We start from the raw sequence: 10,143 nt of genomic DNA, 5'->3' as shown, positions 1-10,143 counted from the left end.
AATTTTTTATCTACAGATTTCAAAATTTGTATATTGGGCATTCAGACATATTTCAATATATCTGGCATAATCTGTCTATTATATCTATAAAAGTGAGAATGTGTGTGATAGAGAGAGAGAGAACAATTCTCAACCTATATACTCAACAAATTTTTTATCTACAGATTTGAAAATTTGTATATAGGGTATTCAGACATATGGAAATATATCTAGCATAATCTATTATATCTATAAAAGTGAGAATGTGTGTGTGTGTGTGAGAGAGAGAGAGAGAGAGAGAACAATTCTCAACCCATATACTCAACAAATTCTTTATCTACAGATTTTAAAATTTGTATATAGAGTATTCATACAAATAGAAATATATCTAGGATAATCTTTCTATTATATCTATAAAAGTGAGAATGTGTGTGTGTGTGAGCGAGAGAGAGAGAGAGAGAGAACAGTTCTCAACCTATACATTCAACAAATTTTTATATATAGGGTATTCAGAAATATCGAAATATATCTAGCATAATCTATTATATCTTTAAAAGTTAGAATGTGTGTGTGTGAGAGATAGAGAGAACAATTCTCAACCTATGCACTCTACAAATTTTTTATCTACAAATTAGAAAATTTGTATATAGGGTATTCACACATATGGAAATATATCTAGCATAATCTATCTATTATATCTATAAAAGTTAGAATGTGTGTGTGAGGTAGCCAGAGAGAGAGAGAGAGAGAGTAAGAACAATTTTCAACCTATATATTCAACAAATATTTGATCTACAGATTAGAAAATTTGTATATAGGGTATTCAGACATATGGAAATATATCTAGCATAATCTATCTATTATATCTCTAAAATTGAGAATGTGTGTGTGAGAGAGAGAGAGAGAGAACAATTTTCAACCTATATACTCAACAAATTTTTTTATCTACAGATTTGAAAATTTGTATATAGGGTATTCAGACATATGGAAATATATCTAGAGTAATCTATCTATTATATCTATAAAAGTGAGAATGCGTGTGTGTGTGAGAGAGAGCGACACAGAACAATTCTCAACCTATATATTCAACAAATTTTTTATGTACAGATCTGAAATATCACATTTGTATAGAAGTAGAAATCTTGATACCTACTCTGATACCTAATAAAAGAAAGGACACTCTTTAGGGCGGATTTTGATTATAACAAGTCACTAATTAGAAATTATAATAAACATTCTAATAATTTAAGAATTTTACCAAAATAAAATTGCATGGTAATCACCCAATTTCTGCCACAAAATTTTGATTGGCAGAACTCATAAACATAAAATATATATTTTCTAATTTCATCTTTTTTTTTTCTTTTTACATAATCTGGTTTGATGTTTTCCCAAATATTCAAATCACTATATTTTGCTGCTTAATATCAAATACAGCAACTGAGTTATTTTTATGCATCAAACAATTACATTTTCTCATTCATCCAAACTAATCACTGAACATCAATTTCATATTTTCTTCACTAAAATATTACTGTGCTTGATGTCATCAAGTGGAGCGGATCATTTTTTTTTCATTTGTTCACACATTTTTCCAATTTATATATATTTTAAAGATTCTTAGCCTATGTCATTGCATACCAATCTGTTTATTAAAAGTTAAGGTTCACTGTAAACACATATGTTACACCAAAATAAAAACGCTTCAGATAATGTCTTGATATTCAAGTCAGTTTCTCACATGACATCTTATGAAGTTAGTAGAAATGTTACAGACTTTTGAATCTCAAACACTTTCAATACTGTGCACTGATATTTTCTTTTTTGCAATATAAGCACATTCATGATTTTTTTTACAAACGTTAAAAACTTTCACATTGTGTAGCAATATACTGAAACAATTATAAAAATATTTGTTTTTATTTTGAATGATGCAGGGCATCTGAAGAGAGATTTTTCTAACAAAATGAAAGTATAATTTTTAGCAATAGGTATCTAGGAAAAGGCCACTACATATGTTATAAGTTCCAAATTTCCACAACCTGGCCAATACTGGTACATGCTAGCAAATTTAGATTTGCAATTACAAAATATGATTCTAATTTTTTCCTTTGCTCTTTATTCTAACACTACACTAAGTTTACTGTGTTATTTCGCTACAGTTGATATTGTGTAGAACAATAAGAAAATCATAGTGAACAATGCATTCAACAAAATTTCACACACATTTCTAGATACCTATATCTAATAAGTTCAAAAGAAAGGACACACTTAGGGAGGTATTTTGGTGGTCAAGTCACTAAAAAGAGATTAGCTGGTTTCCCGGCATAGCCCAGGATATAATAAAGATTGACTGAAATACATGTTCTAGCTGGTTTCTAGGCGTTGCCAGGGATGTAATATAGACACATTATGTTGTATATTACCTGTTCTCTTCTCCCTAAGGTAAAACAATTTCATATACATGCTGTAAATTACCTATGCTAGGGATAAAACATGAACAATATCAGTCCTAGGGTAGATAAAACAAATAATACATAGAGATGAAAGATTCCTCTCCCCTAAGAATCAAACATATGTTCAATATCTGCTTTTGTTTTTTCATTGTTTATACGGTCCCGAGCAACGCCGGGTAGCCCTGCTAGTCTTCTATAAGAAGAAGTGTAACTACAAGAAAGTTGATTGGGATCGGATTCACAGCTTTATATGTGACGTTGCATTGAGTCTTATTTGTAATATTTTTGGAATGCTGCTAAGGAAGTTACTGACCGACTTCTAGTTTGAATTGACACCTTTATTCCTCATCGGTAGTTTTAAACTAAGCTCTATTTCCTATTAAGCCACTATGGCTGTCAGATCATAGTCCTTATCATTTAAGAGACCAAACTTCGTCCACCTAGGTACGAGCTCGATGCTGAGCCCACACTAACGGAGGTGAACAAAGCAATCAACACTCTGAAGCCATAAAAGGCTGCAGGCAGTGAGGGTACAATCCCAGATTTGCTGAAGCTATGAAAAACACCCCTGATACATCCACTATACAAACTTCTCATTGAGTAGTGGGGAGAGGGATCAATCTCCCAAGACATGCAGGACTCTAAGACCATCACCTTATACAAAAATAAAGGTGACTGAAGTGATCAGAATAAGCATAGGGACATCTCACGCCTGAGTGTGGTGGGTAACGTATTCGCACGTGTGCTACTTCGCTGCCTGGCACCACTGGAAGAAAGGGTATACCCAGAATCTCAGTGTGGCTTCAGTGAGCATGATCTTCTCAATCCATCAACTGCAGTAAAAATGAAGAGAGCAGCATAAGCCAGTATAAATCGATTTCATCGACCTTACAAGAGCGTTCGATCTATTGAGTCGAGCTGGAATTTTCAACTCCTCCCTAAGATAGGCTGATCACCTAAATTGCTAGCTCTCCTAAAATCCTTCCACACAAACACACAAGTTATAATCCAGCACGACGGAAATCTATCTTCATCTTTTGATATTAAAAGTTGTGTCAGGCAGGGTTATGTCCTTGCTCCAACACTATTCGGGATATTCTTCTTCCTCTTCTTGGAGAAAGCTTTTGGCTCATCAACAGGTGTCCACATGCACATTTGTGCAGGTGGCAGGCTCTTTAACCTCGGTCGCCTTAAGATAAAACAAAGACCTCAAACCTCACTGTCCGTGACACTCACTCAGAAGAACTGCAAGCTCTTTTCCATAGATTTGCTCAAGCCTGGACAAATTTTGAAAACACCATCAGTATCAAGAAAACTAATACCCTTGTACAGGGCCAGGGAGATGCGTCCCCAATTGTCACCCTCGATGACACCCTCTCTCTAGAAGTAGTCCAGAGCTTCCAGTACCTGGATTTGACTATTGCAGCCAACACTTCACTAGACCTGGAACTAGAAAAACGTAGAAACATAGAAAGAAACGTAGAAAAACCTCTAAAATTTCCCAACTCACTGCGCGTGTTTTAGCATTAAAACCAAGGCTGATGTATGCATTAATAGAACCTTTCTTTATAATAGCGAATCTTGGGCTTCCTATGAAAAGCACGAACAAAGACTAAATGCCTTTCACCTATGGTTCCTACTTAAATAAATCATTAGGATTAGCTAGAATGGCAGAGTCACCAATATTGTCATCCTCTCTCGCTTCAATCTGCCAACGATGTACACATTCCTGAAACAGCACTGGATCCGCTGGCTGGGGCAGGTCATCAAACTGAAAAATGGCGAATTGCCAAAAGACATACTCTTTGACGATCTAACTTCAGGCAATCAAAAAATATGAAAACCCCAGTGACGCTAGAAGGACATCTGTAAGTGTGATCTCAAAACACGCAAAATAAGGAAGAACATGTCTAAGACCGTGATCTATGGCTCCCCCCTATCAGGTCCAAACTGGAACATGGGACGAGAGAGTTGAGAAACAACCAAGAACTCAGATACCAACAAAGAAATCCCACCAAATGAACTTATCTTTAATAGTGACAGATGAGGTAGGTTATGCCGCTCAAAGATAGGCTTTATCAGTCATCAAAGAAGCTGTAGACCGCTGTAGTGCGCAATTGGATATGATTGTTCCGCAACTGCAAGTCATCATCATCATCATCGTCGTCGTCGTCGTCGTCGTCGTCCGCAGTTTTAAACTAAGCCTCTATTTTATCCCTGTTTTTATCTGTTTGTGTTTCTGCTATTGCCAATCGGCATAACTGCTTTAATCAGTATCGTCATTATGGTTCTGATATTTCCAGATAGTCTTATAGAAAAGCTAGCGAAACATGCAAGCGGGAAATCCCCTGACCTATATCTATCTATTCCCAAAGGATTCGTGACTATCTCATCTCCAAATATTGACTTTCGCGGTTTTGAAGAATCTATAATAATGTTATTAATAGTGGCAAATTGCTACTGCTTTTTTTTAATGGCCTTTGATCATTCTAAGGATAAGGCCGATGTCTTTGCTCGTATTTTAGTTGACAATTATTATTTCGGTGAGTCTGATGTTTTATTTGCGAATATTCCTTCGAAAACTCTCTTCTCTACCACCAGTAGAAATGGCCAAAGACATATTATCCGAAAGTGTTTCTTTTAAACTCCTCGTCCTAACGTTTACATGGAACATGAGTTGGAACAATTACATTGGGAGCATTGCCAAGACCGCTGCGAAGAATGTAGGCTCTCTCTTTCGTGTTAGAAAACTACTAAGGCCTAAACGCCCTATGTACCTCTATAAGGCCATCATTCGTCCATGTATGGAGTATTGTTGTCCAATTTGAGATGACGCATGTGCTACTAGTTTCTCGCTCCTAGACAGTGTTCAATAAGAGTCGCCAACTTGATAGGTTCTGAACTGTCATCTAAAGTTCAGCGTCTATCCCATCGACGAAATGTTGGATCCCTCTGTCTGTTCTATAAGTATTTTAAGGGTAACTGATCTGACGAGCTGCAAGCACTTGTACCCCCTCGACGTAAATACCACCGACAACATAAATAACATATAAATCCCACCCCTCCACAGTAGAGATACCTAAATGAAAGAGCTTTCTGCTCTAGTAGTTTCTTCCCCAGAACTGCAAGACTTTCTAACTCCCTGCTTCCCCAACTGTACTGAGATGCATAAGTTTAAGTGAACAGACATCTTGCTGCCCAACTTCTTACATAGTACCCCTGCTGTTTATGTCCGTGATAGTAGTTCCCTACATCAAAGTGGCAATGTGCATTGTTTGGGGTAAAAATATTATTATTATTATTATTATTATTATTATTATTATTATTATTAATAATAATAATAATAGTAATAGTAATAGTAATAATAATAATAATAATAATAATAATAATAATAATAATAATAAAGAATAAAAATAAAAAAAATAAAAACTAATTCGTCTTTAGTTCCGTAAATATAAATCCAAAGATAGTTGCAACAGTTGTTGCTGATTCTTTTTTTTTATTATTACATTTTCACCCCAAACAAGGCACATTGCCACTTTGGTGTATGGGGGCTACTATCAGGGAAACATCTACTGGGGTACTATGTAGGGATTAGGGCAGCGAGATGTTGGTTCACGTTGCACTTGAACTTATGCATGTCAGTACAGTTGGGGAAGCAGTGACCTGGAATGGAATTCCAAAGTCTAGCAGTTCTGGGGAAGAAACTACTGGATAAGAAAGATCTTTTACATCTAGGGATCTCTACAGTGTGGGGGTGGGATTTTGCAGCTTGTCGGGTCTGTCGAGGGTGTTCACGTCATGGGGGTACAAGTGCTTGCAGTTCTTCAGAGCATTCACCATTATAATACTTGTAGAACAGGCAGAGGGATGCAACGTTTCGACGATGGGACAGAGGCTGAAGTTTAGATGCCAGTTTAGGGCCTATCAGATTTGCGACTCTCTTTTGAACCCTGTAAAGGAGCGAGAGACTAGTAGCCGATGCACCGGCCTAAATATGACAGCAATACTCCATATATGGGCGAATAGTGGCCTTACCAGAGTAAGTTGTTCGATCATGATTTGATTTCGGTTGTTATTAAATGTTTTGCTCCTAAAATTTCTTTTATCATACCGAAATTATGTAATCATCGTTTGCCTCAGTCTAGTTTCCATTCTTGTTCGAATAAGTCATCCGTTGTCCCTATCTTTACAAATGTTGATGATCAGAAGTAAATGTCGTCCAGTGTGTTATTAGCAAAGATTTCGTAGGACAGTCAATAGTAAGCGTGTTCATTTTCTGAAAAGTTTTGTCTTTTTTAATGATGTTAAGTATAGATTTCGTGCTTTTCAGTAGACAGCTGATCTAATAACTGTTATATCTAAACGAACCTGTCAGTTCTTGATAATTCGTGAAAGGATAGGCCTTGTAAACGTATTAAATACAGCGTGGCCTTCTAATCTACATAAATTTCAAAATCATGTTCGTACTGGTAAATTCTTTATTATTATTTATTATTATCTTTATATCATTATATTATTATTATTGTTTCCTATCAAAGCTTGTAAATAACTCTGGATGGCATACATTCCTGACTAAAAATTTAAGACTACTTTCAAATCTATGAAAGAAACTGTTTTTAACAGATATATATTTTAAACTCCTCTCATTAAACGGGCCTGGGTATGACCTTAAACTATATCCGATAGTGAGGCTCCACCTTGTGGACTTTGGGGAGTGTGGACCCACCCCTTAATTGCCATTGATCCCAGGTCCACTGACCCGGAGTGGTAGTACTTGTTAGGGTCCCAACTTTGAGTTAAATAAAAACCGACTTGAAAAACAAAAAAGCAAATATCTTCTATTAAAAAAAATGTCTCCAAAATCACTGGATTCGTCATTAAATAACCTGAAAAAGGTTGATATGCCGTAAAACAAAAGCAACAGTCAACTAATTAAAGGTTACAACCTAAGATTATGGAAAAAAGCTACATTCTAAATTTTTTAATTCAGAAATTTACATTTTTATAAATGCGACAGTTTACACTTAATCAAAATTATAAGACAAGGGGTATAATCTATTCGAAATTTTATGGAAAATTGTATGAAGACATTCAACAACAATATTAAATGATGAATTCTACCTACACTGGTTTGAGAACTTTAAAAATTATTTGGGGCATGCTAGAAATAAGCGGTTACATTAAGGTGCAGGGGACGTTGTTCCAACCTTTGAAGATGACTTCACGAAGATCATTTTTGTTAAATATTGTTTGCCATTTCAATAAACATCTCTTGTCATCTATCCCCAAACATTTTCTAATTGAGTCCGGTAGACATGTAGGATGTCCCAAAGAGATGGAGCCGATGTTCTTGCAGAAAGGTCAATATTTGTTGCGTGGATTGCAGTATTATCCTATTAAAATAACTATCCATCCCAACACAAACGATGGCCAACTGTCATCAACAATGCTTTTTATAAGATGCTAATATACCCTGTCTCTGTACGACCTGGAGCTCTATCATCCTTCTGTAAGAAAAAAGTACCTAATCACATTAGGTAATCTCCACCACTATGACGTGTGGAGAACATTTTAAGAGGCATGTTTTCTTTATGCTAATATCGTTGGAAGGGATCTAGACTATCTAGATTGAATTTTTCTCTCATCAGAAAAAAGGACTTTCTTCCACTTCTCAGCGTTTTATGTGTGGTATTCATGATCAAACCTTAAGCGGTCCACATTGTGACGTGGAGGCAGGCGAGGGACTTGTTTACGCTTTTTTATTTACAATGCCTTTTTGTCGTAAGTTTCATCTGATGGGTCACTGGACTGCAATCAGCATTTGTGATTGCCTTAATTTGAATAGAAGAAAGTTCCATGTCTTTCACAACAATCCGTCTTATTCTCCTACGCAATGCAGGAGGAATTTTAGGAGGCTGCCAGTGGATTTTGTTTTTCTATAATTCTTTAGAAAGATGCAAATCAGCAAATCACAGTTTTACTGCGATTTACTTTAGCTGCGATCGCCCACTGTGACAAACCTTGTTTATGGAAATCTAGAACTCGAGCACGCTAAATTTCGGTAGGTTCGTTTGCTTTAAGCATGGTGACACCTTTACGCGATGACTGTACTAAAAAACTGTACTATAACTGTACTAAAACAAATCAATTTATAACCTTGGTCTTACAATTTTGATCACGTGAAGAATGCCCCATTTCATAAAATGTAAATTTCTGAATAAAATGTTTGGAATGTATCTTTTTTCCATAACCTTTTACGTTGTAGTATTGGTAACCTTAAGTGGGACTAGTTTAAATCCTATCCTTGAAAAACGTTTCTTTTTAAAGATTTTCAAGTAGGCTTAAATTTGGGATCAGGAGTGTATCTTCGTTTTCTTATTCTATAAATGCCGTTTCCTTTATGACTTTATTTTAAGTCGACCACTCTTTATACTCTATATAAATTACATTCGAGAGAATATTATTAAGAAAAGTAACAGTTATGCTGTTATGGTGTTGCTTCTAACCTATTTTCCTAAGATCAAGCTAAATTTCTGATTTAGAAGCTAACCTGGGTTCAGCCATCGATTCCGGTTAAAATGGTTTGTTTAGTTTAATCCTGTTAATACTCAGGTATTGCATTTCAATCATGTATTTTTATTGATAGATGTGTTTGCGATGAGAACTCGACTCTATAATCTCTTGATCTTTTTTCATCAAATCTTTCTTAGGGTTCATATATAAAATCTATTTCTTTTTCTGCTTCTCGTAAGGTCGATACTTCATATTTCTCTTAGCACCTTCTAACACCCGAGGCTATTTTTTATTCTTACATTACAGAATTTTTTAAAAATTTGTTTGGTTCCACTTTTTCTTTTTCAGTGCAACTAACTTTCTAACAAACGTGATTTTACTAGTCTCAGTCTTTTCGATAAATACTATTATGCCATGTATTCTTCATAATTTTCTAATCTATTCGCAAACCCCATTGATCTGACTCGTTTTACTAGTTTGTCTAAAGGTTTACATGCTTTAATACTTCATTGTAATAGTTTCCTAATCCAGTAGCTTCTGTTCAAGAACTACACGATTATGGAACTTTCTTCCTACCCACTTTTTTCATCTTACCTATACTGTAAGATCAATAGGCATCTCCTCTCTTTGTTATAAACATCATTAGTTCTTGTTTGATCCTTACATCAAGTGGATTTATGCCTTGTCTCGAGCGATTTCAATAAAAAATTATTAGGCAACCATGAAGTTTTAAAACTAGTCTTTCAAATTTCGAAATGGCAAAAACACTGTATTTTAACTATTAAGTGCAATGTAAAATAGCTGATATGTTTACGAGTAAATCGTTATGGGTTCTGGTGTGCTTCGTACTTTTTTACCCTAAAGTCTTGCTTTATTTTTATTAAGGTTTTTCTTTTTGTTTGAATAAACACTTAATTAATAGTGATCTAGTACTGCAATGATCAAAGTCACATTGGCGCAGGAAAAACTTACACATGTGATACCATAGACGCCCGACAGAGTGTTAGAAAACGATTAATAGAAAACAGGAAACGTGTGTGAAAAGTAAATAAATCAAAACAATAGGAGGAAATTAGAGGAAATTATTCATTATTAAAACCATAGTATAGGAAGTTGTATTGATAAGAATACGATTGGCGGTCCGATTGGATATACAGATTACATTAAAGATTATTGATTTTATGTCAGGTGC

Source organism: Euprymna scolopes, chromosome 19 (genome assembly GCF_053919585.1).
Source record: "Euprymna scolopes isolate OS-2025 chromosome 19, ASM5391958v1, whole genome shotgun sequence".
NCBI classification, from domain to species: domain Eukaryota; kingdom Metazoa; phylum Mollusca; class Cephalopoda; order Sepiida; family Sepiolidae; genus Euprymna; species Euprymna scolopes.
The sequence above is the reverse complement of the archived record's forward strand: the minus strand, read 5'-3'. Positions refer to the sequence as shown.